This window comes from Chelmon rostratus, chromosome 20 (assembly GCF_017976325.1).
Source record: "Chelmon rostratus isolate fCheRos1 chromosome 20, fCheRos1.pri, whole genome shotgun sequence".
NCBI classification, from domain to species: domain Eukaryota; kingdom Metazoa; phylum Chordata; class Actinopteri; order Chaetodontiformes; family Chaetodontidae; genus Chelmon; species Chelmon rostratus.
In genome coordinates this window covers 1,377,501-1,387,500 of record NC_055677.1, presented here as the reverse complement: position 1 = coordinate 1,387,500, position 10,000 = coordinate 1,377,501, and the positions used below count along the sequence as shown (strand labels likewise).

Genomic DNA, 10,000 nt, shown 5'->3' with positions numbered 1-10,000 from the left:
TTTTTGAAGTCTCAGTCTGTTGAGCCGCTGATCTTTAACCCATGTTAGTGTTTATTACCAGACCAGAAGAAAATGATATAAGATCAGAAATGATTTTCCATGATATTTATAATTTCTATGCAACATACTGTTAGTAAGGTTAGCTGTAGACGTGTCGCAGTTAATGTGGGTACTGTATGGATGTGATCTTCAGTGAGGTTTAGCTTTCTTCTGTTACAGAAGATGAAGTTTCAGTTTCAGTCTGTATTGAAAGATTCAAAGATTCAAGAAGTGAAATGAATGAAGTGAAAGAAATTGGAAATCCATTGTGTTTAGGAGACTGCCATGTTACATTGTTTATGTTTTTGTATTGTTGCCTTTAAGTTTTCGTTGCAGACTGTTTTTTTTACTCAGTTTCTAATGTTCACCTCAGGTAAACCTACACATTTCCTAAATTTCAGTTTAAGGCAACAGTTTAAATTGTTTTCAAAATTTGTGCTGGGTCGAAAAAATCGATCCGCCGATTTTAAATTGATTCTCATTTTATTTTTAAAAAATCGGTTCTCGCGTCCAAAGATCGATTTTTTAAAACATTTATATACGTATTTTCCGCACTATAAGGCGCACCGGATTATAACGCGCACCTTCAATGAATTATACTACACTACATCAGGGGTCGGTAACCCGCAGCTCCGGAGCCGCATGCGGTTCTTTCATCCCTGTGATGCGGCTCCTGAAATCAATTAATGAGCATTTATTTAAAATGTTTTAGTTTATTTTAGTTTGTTCGTTTGAAACAAACACCGCGCGCTCACAGATGACAGCTGATCCTGCGTAAAGATGCAGGTGACGGCGCACAGCGCTGATGTGCAGACGCTGTGCGCTGAGGTTCAGGAGCAGAAATCACATTAACCACGTTTGATTAATATTTTAATTGACTATTATTTAGTTCAAATTCAAATCTTTTCTTCGTTCAGCGAAACAGTCATTTTATTATTCAGGTTGACAGCTGACAGCACTCGCCAGTAAAAGGATGACGGCACGCAGAGAGTGGAATACCCCTGTTACTTCGGCCACGCCCCCTGACTACAGAATCGAATCGATTCTGAATCTCAAGAATCGGAATCGAATCGATTCTTGAAATCTGAATCGATACCCAGCCCTATTCACATCGATTAATCTGCATATTATTCTCTCTATTAGTCCATTAATCATTTAATCTATAAAACATACAAAAATAGGAAAAATTGTCCGTCCCAATTTCCCAGAGTTCAATTTGACATCCTCGCATGTCTTGTTTCACTTGAGCAACAGTCCAGAACCCAAAGATGTTCAGTTTACGATGATTTAATCAGAGAATAGCAGCAAATCCTCACACTGGAGACGCCACAAACGTTTTTTTTCTCTTAAAAAATGACTCAAAATAATCATCAGAAGAGCTGCTGGTATCGATTGATCTTTCCAGCTACCATTTAGTTCATGTTGAAACTCTTTGAAATCTGTTGATTCAGCGTTTTGGCTGTGTGGTGGGTGTAGTTTGTGCTGTTGTGTCGGATTACACTGAGAGGTGTTTATATGTTGTCCACAGCTGTCTCACCACAATGACTGAATGAGGATTTTATTTTGAAGGCTCACACTGGGAGCAGATATGAGTGTCGGACAGAGGTCGCAGGGTTTCTTTGTGATTCTGCTGTTGTCGTGGTTCAGAGCCAGAGTCCGTGGCCTAGTTTGTGCCCGACCACTGACCTGATTTGTCTGCAGGCCTCCTGCTGCTCAGATCCCATCAGGATTCAGTGTGTTCGGCCTAACTGACTGTGACACGCTCTGCATTTATTCTGCAGATCAGTCCAGCCTGCTGTTAAAGCTAATGCAGTCTGAGCGGCTTCAGACTGTTATTGGATTAATATTGAATTTAATCTGCTGAAGTTGCAACTGTTTTTTTTTTGCATATCATGTCTCAAAGTTAGTTTATATTGATTTGCATTTTCAATTATCTCCCTGGATTTACCACCACTGCAGTGAAGCTTATTTAGCTGCTGTGTCTTTATTAATTGTGTTGTATCCATAACGTCACAGTGTTGGCTGGATGAATGTTGTTCTCTGAACAACATCAGATTGTTGAGCTGTTGTGTGGTGAAGTGAGGATGGACTTTTATTTTGAAAGAAGTTCTTTTCATTGTAAATTTGACTAAATGTGACAGAAAGTCCTGCCCTTCTCGGCTCAGCTGTTCCGTCTGTGATGCTGCGTCTGTCTGTATTTCACAGTCTTGAATGCTGCAGCGTGATCGGTGCAGCAGGTAGAGCAGGCGTCTGAAGGGCTTTTGTCGATTTGTTGTCAGTTTTTTGTTTTACATTTATGAAGAGATGTGTCTGATATAGAGCACAACTCTGTCTGCAAATCAAACCTCATTATTTTTTATCAGAAAAGATCTGTCCAACAGACACAGAGAATCACAAAGTGACACCAAATATCCGGCCAGTCCTCATCATGTTTACATCTTTTATCAGGTTGTGAGGGTGGCCTATATTTATCTATTTAAAACGTTTAAAATATATTCCCATATTTCTAGCAGCGTATCGAAACAACCCAACATGGTACTGAATGGCATCAGCTTTTATAGAACAATGTAGATGAATTCAGCAGCCGTATTTAATCTACACCGTCATTCACACTGAGGCCCAGGGTGCACCAGGTGGGATTCACCTGGACTTATTGCTGTCTGTTCTCTCTAATGCAGACTGTGACCTCTGCTACCTTTCATAAGCCGCCTGTGTTTGTGCCCACAGTCAGCAGGAACTCTTTAAAACACAACTTTATGGGATGTATATTGGAAGCCTCTGGTTCCCGTGAGTGCCACAGTTTGGGGTTTTAAAACTCATTTTATTGTCATAAATGCTGCTGTTTTCAGCCTTAAAAGCTCTGGTCTCAGATCAGTGCATCCAACGGTAACCTATACATCTCACTTTCACTGGCTCGTCTTCATCTTCTGTCTCCTTTTACGACATCTTCATCAGTTGATCTGCAGCAGCACAGTCACCATCAGTGTGGTGTATTCCTCTCTCTGCTTTGTGTGCGTGCGGGGTGAGTTTGGGACAGCGTCTTCAGCTGTCAAACACACGGCTCTGTACACGGACACCAGAGAGCCGCCGCTCCCCGCTAGCCTTCATGCGGTCCGCCGCTGTGTTGAATTATTGAGCGGCCAGATGAGAGATGGCCTCCTCCTGCTGCTGGTCCAAATAAAATAAATTCCACCCGCCTGCCCGGAGACGGCTGATTGGGTCCACCGCCTCGCAGACCTCTGGTCCGGAGAGTCGGTCCTGGCAGAGAGAACGCATCAAAAAGTGAAATGGAAATGACTCTGTTATATTATGGAGTTCCATCATCTGAATGTTTTTACTGGTGCAGTTTGTCGTCCATTAAAACCACCAACACTTCAGCACCGTGATCAGATTTTCTGTGTCCTGTTGGTCCATGTGGGCAATGCCCCAATGTGCCTACATATACCAGCATGCACTGGGCCTGAGATGTCCTAAAAACATTATTAATGCACATAAAATCTAATTTCTTGTCAGATTGTTCTTGAGTAAAAAATGGAGATATGTTCGATTTGGTTAAACCTGAACAATGACGATGCAGAAAGTGCTGAGTCATTGCTCTGAAAACATATTCTCTTTAATTCAAATGAATGGGAACGTGAACTGCTGCATGACATCGGCCCAACACTGAACTGTTACTGGAGCAGTATAGTTTGGTGTTTGTGGGGACTCTGCTGCAGCAGTAATGTCAGTTTAAAGAGCAGAATCACACAGGTGACGCACACACGACACATCATCCAGGTGGAACAGTGCTGCAGGCAGGAGGTGCAGATCCAGGAAGTAAATGGAGAGTTGATGTATGAGGGATCGTGTGTCTGGAAGAATTGACACCACTGTGTGTGTGTTGCTCTTATGGCGATTATATTTTACCTGGTCAGCAGGCTGCAGCTGCACCAATCAGTCGTCACCGTCCAACACGCCGCCACGCATTTGTTCGGCTCGGTTCACTGGTTTGCTCCATTTAACGTCAGCAAAGAGGACGTGCAGTGGGCCATTCTACAAACACCTGCTCTGCACTCACACTTGACCGTTCAGGTCCTGTATATAATGGACAGAGTCATGCCACACCCCCCTCCTTCCCAGGATCTGCATCGAGACCAACAACTCCTGTGAATGTGTTTTTGGTGTCATTGCTGTTCTGACATAAATGTAAAAAAAACAAAAAAAAGAAAACAATTTCTCATTTTTCCGAATGGGAAAAGGAAAAGTGAGAAACGGAGAGTTTTAATCCTGCTGTGGGCTTCCCCTCAGAAGCTCGGTCTGTGGTGAAGGCAGTGTGCCGGTGCACTTGTTGGATTGTTGTGGAATGACCTGAATATGCCAAACGTCGCTGCGGGCTGTGTTTTGTTGTCTCTCGCTCTGACTACAATAACAGCTGATGCAGGCACTCGCAGCACTTCCTGGGAGGAAAGGTGGGAGAGTTCGGCTGGATTTGGAGGTGTGTGCGTGCGTGCGTGCGCGCGTGTGTGTGTGTGTGTGCGTGATGAAACATTCTCTGCAGGAAAATTCGATCACTGCAGCAGCTAATAGCAACAGGAAACAGCATAAACACTGAAATGTAATTTAAAGACAGATGTGACGGGTTTGGGGTTTTATGAACATACAAAATGGATTATTTCAGCACTAGAAACTGTCCACTAGAATCAATTAAAACGCAAGAGAAGAACAAATGTTAGACTTTTGTGTGGGTAAAGAAGAGGAGAAGCAACAAACAGCAAAAATTGATCTCTGGGGAGGATTTATTGGACAACAAAACCATGGATGGGTAAAACAAGCTGAACAGAGGCCCTGAAGGATGTGAGGAATATTAGAGAGGTATGAACCAAGAGTCAGAGCACTGGAGAATATATTAAAGATAAAAAAAAAAGAAAGTCGCTGGCAATGTGAAGCACATTGGACTTCATTTGATTATGTGATGTTTACTGCAGTGCGCCTTCAGACCAGCAGGTGGCGAGCTGATAACTCACTTGAACTCCAGCAAATCAAACCTGTTTTTTCAGGTTGGTGTGAAAAATGTTTGTTTTCAAAGCATTTAGCAGTAAATTCAGGGTCCTTGAAAAGCCTTGAATCAACTTGAAATGTATTTCCTCAGATGTTCCTGAATACTGTTACTGTTTGAAGAAGCATCCTCGAGGCTCCATATTTATTCATTGATTTGGTTTTTGTGTTTTTGTACCAAGCACTGCACTTTTTTTTATTTGCCTCTTTAAATAAGAAGCTTTATCACAGACTGAAGCGTTTTGTTGACGTAGCTGCAGGTCTTGAGGTGAATCCTGGAGAGACTCAGTTTGTTATTCTGCCGTCTGTCAGTGGAAGGAACTGTGAATGTTCACACAGGTACGCTGTGGACCGGATGTCCTTCCATTAGCACACAGGTGTTGACCTGTTGGTGTGTGATGTGTGTCTTCTTTGCTTTGTTTAGTCCTCTTCTATGACTGGTTTTAATTATGACCTGCTAAACTGTGCATCACAATTAGCCTTAAGCTAACTCTGCTATACAAATTAAACATTTATGTGTAATATTGCACATAAATAAAAATAATTAAATTTAAAAATTAAATTAATTAAATAAAAATAATATTAAATTAATTAAATAAAAAATAATATTAAATTAATACAATAATTAATTTTAATTTAATTAAAAAAATAAATTAAGAAATAAAACAATAAAAAATAATTAAATTAAAAAAATAAAAATTAAAGTAATATAATTCCCCAAATAATATAAAAAACTGATTTTGTGTTTTACCTTTATGACCCAAACACCTTCAAAATGAATGACATTCCTACACTTTGTGCTTACAGCTACATAGCAAATGCTAACATGCTAACATTCTACCTTAATTTGACATCAACATTGTCACTGTGATTGTGTTAGCATGCTAGCATTTTCGCTTTACTAAGACTCAGAAAGAAAGAGTTGTATCAGCAAGTTGTGTGGAGGCGAGAGGCTGAGTGAGGCAGCAGTGGAAATTAACCAGTGGTGTTTTCAAAGTGCTTAAATTCATGTTGATTTTTCATTAACTAAGAAGTGCAGATGTGTGAAATTATTCTGTAACACAGGTTTCAATTAGTATTTTTCCTGCTAGGAAAATAAAAAAGGGAGCAAGGTTATCAGCCAAGTCAAAGACGTGAGCCACAGAGCCGGGTTTGGAGGTGATATCTCATAATTTGACCTTGTTAACGCTGATTTTGAGTCTCCAAATGTTTATTTTCATTGATAAATTTCATTTATCGTAAGCTCGTAGTCCCTCTTTTTTAAAACCAGGAAAGACCCTGCAGAGCTTCAGCCGTCAGGTGTGTCAGAAACAGGCCGAGAGGGAAAGATGGAGGAAGAGATGAGGAAGAGTAGATGGAGGAGGAAGAAGCAGGCTGTCAGAGTCGGCTAATTCCAACAAAACAACATCAAATAACAAACTGATTCATTCTGTGTCTTTTCTGGTTTGTCATCGATGTCTCTCCATCTGTCTCTCTCCTCTGTGTCCTCCTTATGTCTCTCTCTCTCTCTCTCTCTCTTTTAAAATAACTGTCCCGGGTGGATTCAGTCAAACAGTGTCATCATCTGAGTGTGTGTGTGGTGAAAAGCTGTCAAGTTCTCACAATATGACAAAAGCTCGTAGTTAATAAGTGATTGTGGAAATCTCCTCTCCTCACCTCCTCTTATCTCTCCTCCTCCTCATCTTCAGAGATCACACGAGAGAATTCCCTCTGAAGTTTTAGTGAGGAGACGCACGAAGAGAAAAAGATAAGACTTTACCCACACAGACAGACGACGGGTAGAAAACACTACATGTTGCTGAAGCCAAACACATTAATCAATAAAAAGAATAAATGTGCCTTCGTCAGGGCAGAAGCTTTGACCTGTCACAGCAGAAAAAACTCAGGTGTGATGGAGCGTTATGAGCGTTAAAGGGGTTTGCAGGAATTTCACTTTCGTTAAGTTTGCAGACTCGTGAGCGTCAGATTTAAAAACAAAGAACAGTGAATATCAAAGCAACAGACGTCCTTTACACCTGGTGTTAGAATTAAAATCGATCTGACCTTTGTGTTCACACCTGGTTTTCTTCATTTGTTCTCCTCACTGAGATCAAATCTCTGTCCTCCAGAGCAAAACCTGTGCAAATCAGCCCCAGACTCCCTTTAAAAATCACACAATTTTATAAGTTGTTATGTTAAGGAAACTTTATAAACTTTATGAAACTCTTTCTCATACAAATTCTTCATTATTTGTCCCCTCTCATGAGTTCGGCAACTGTAGAACATTAATTTGTTCCTTCCTTTCTGTGAAATATTGAGTCATGTTGTCGCGGCGTGTTGCAGATCAGCCTGCAGGCTCCCATGTGACCAGAACAATTACATGACTGGTTAAGAGCTGATCAGCTGCACAGATGAGAGCAACGTGCCACACACACGGTTATTTCTGAGTGTCGATCATTCATTTTTCACACAGTTAAATAACAAAGCATCAACAAAGCAATAGACGTGTAATCAGTAAAGAGCCTCGTTCAGTCTTCTCGCTCGTCTTCTCTGTCTGCTGAAAACAAGTATCAGTATCAGTGTGGTGTCGTGTACGGATGACGATCACATTTTAAAACCAGGTGTAAGTGGACTCGAGTCAAAACTCTAAAAAACTACATTTCCCATAATGCATCTGAACCTGCCTGCTATACACCCAGGTCTTTCAAACTCCGCCTCCAGCTAGTGTTTATCACCGTGTTTGTACGTTATAGTGAGTTAGAAATCGTTTACTGAAGAACTGAAGAACAGCTCTTCCTCCTGCTGTTCAGTTCTACATGTGACGCTTTAAATCCTCGAAACTGAAGTTTGACTTTGTAAAACTCCTCTCGTTGCGTCGTCATCTGGACTTCCTGTCCAGAGGAGACACGGAGCTGCCGGACGTGCAGCTGGCGGTCATCTCCATCCTGCCTGTTGATCATTTTCAGCGCTTTCTAATCTCTTTGTTGTTCTTTTTCCCCTCCGTCTTTTGTTTTGCTCGTTAGCGGCGGGCCTCATTACGCCGAGTCCATTAGCCGAGGCCTCGTATGAATCAGTTTGATGGAGGAGCCTCAGGGCCTCGTCTTCGGCCCTGCTGAGCTTCAGACCGAGAGGGAGAGAAAAACCCGGCCGGACGTTTGAATGACAAACTCTGAGCTGCTTCGTCTCCTCCAGCTGCTCAGAAATCATCCTTCATCTTCATCTTCATGTCTTTTTCAAACTGGCTGTGAAGACGCTCTCTGCGAACCACTTTTCCTCCCCTCCTTTTATCTCCTTTCATTTCGTCCTTACTCCCTTTTCTTTATCGGCTCTTTTTTTAGACACATATTTTCCATCTTTGTCCTTGTTTACACTCTTCTGTTCTCACTTCTTAACATTCTTCATCACTTCTATCCTCACTTCCTTCCTTTCCTTCCTATCACCTTGTCTTCCTTCCCACCCTCCTTTGTTTCATAAATCCTCCTTTCATATTTCCATTTTTCCTTTGCCCCATCTTTACATCCTTCATTGCTTCCTTCCGTCTTTGACCTTTCTTTCCATCTTTATTATCTTTTCCTCCGTTCTGTCCACCGTCATTTTACAACCTTCTGTCCTTTCTTGCATCCTTTACCTCTCTTCTTCTTCTTTATTGTCTTTTTTCCTTCCTGCCTCTTGCCCTTTTCCTTCCTGAAATATTTTTTCCTTTCTCCTTCCTTGCTTCCTACCTCTCCACATACCACTCCTCTTCCCTTATTTTATGTTTTTATTCCTTCTCTTTTTATCCTTCCATTCTTACCTCCTCACTTCCTTCGTCACATCCTTTTCTTTCTCCTTCCTTGCTTCCTATCTCTCCACATACCACTCCTCTTTCCTTATTTCACTCTTTTTCATTGCTCCGTCTTCTTCCTTTAAACGTCCCTCTTTTTCTCCACTTCCTTCGTCACATCCTTTTCTTTATCCTTCCTTTCTTTTGCCTATTCTTTTATCCCTTTTATCCTTCTCTCAAACCCTCTGTAGTTCTTCCTCGCCTCCTTCCTGCTCCATCCACCCACCATCGTTCCTCTGTCTCACCTTCAGACCAGCCTCCTCCTGTTCCCTCGCCACTCCTCCGTCACGTCCTCGTATTTAACCACAGCATGTAAACCAGATCCATCACACTTTTATTGGTTCTGTCTTAAATCCTAAATGTGCTGGAGACACACAGACAGACAGAAGACGGATGGGTTAGCCGGCAGATCTGTAACTTCCCAAGGTCGATGCTGTAGTTTCCCCACATCAGAGGAGCTGCTGGCTGTAATGAGGCCCGAGTCCGTCAAGAAAAAGAGCTGGAAATTAAACCAATAATCATTTCCACCTCAGCAGCTCCTGCCAGAAAAAACTTCAGTGTTTCCAATTTGTCTCTTTTGATTTACTTCCTCACCTGTAGTTCATTCCTCTGGACGCCGCGGTCATCGTGGCCTCGAGCTGGAAGCGAACTGACGGCAGTGGGTGTGTTCAGTGTGTCTGCGTTTGAGGTCACTGACGTCCAGTTTGGCAGATTTCAAACACCCACGTTTGTGTTTTACACCAGCTGCTCAAATCCACGTCAGTCCAACGCTGCGCAAGACTGGAGAGATTCCTTCAAGGAAGAGTGGAAGTGAGAGATTTACGGCCGCGACTAACAAGTGTTTTCATTATCGATCAATCTGTCGTCGCTTTTTTTCTCCATTTATTGATTTGGAAAATTAAAAATGTTAATAGATGACATCATCAAATCTCTCATCTGGTTCACAACCCAAAGATATTCAGTTTACTGTCAGAGGGAAGCAAAAAACAAGAAATATTCACATCTAAGAGGCTGGAATCAGAGAATTTAGACTTTTTTGTCTTATGCTGCTGATGGATTTCATAGTCGACAACTAATTGATTAATGTTGCAGCTAAAGCGATATATATATCATGTCATCTGGTAT

The 10,000-nt window shown here is 41.7% G+C and overlaps 1 protein-coding gene across 1 annotated transcript in view; it reads left to right on the top strand.

Annotated features, from left to right (window-relative positions):
* The window catches only part of LOC121623662 (LYR motif-containing protein 4B), a 34,656-nt gene that overhangs the window by 722 nt on the left and 23,934 nt on the right, over nucleotides 1-10,000 (top strand). The window lies entirely within an intron of this gene.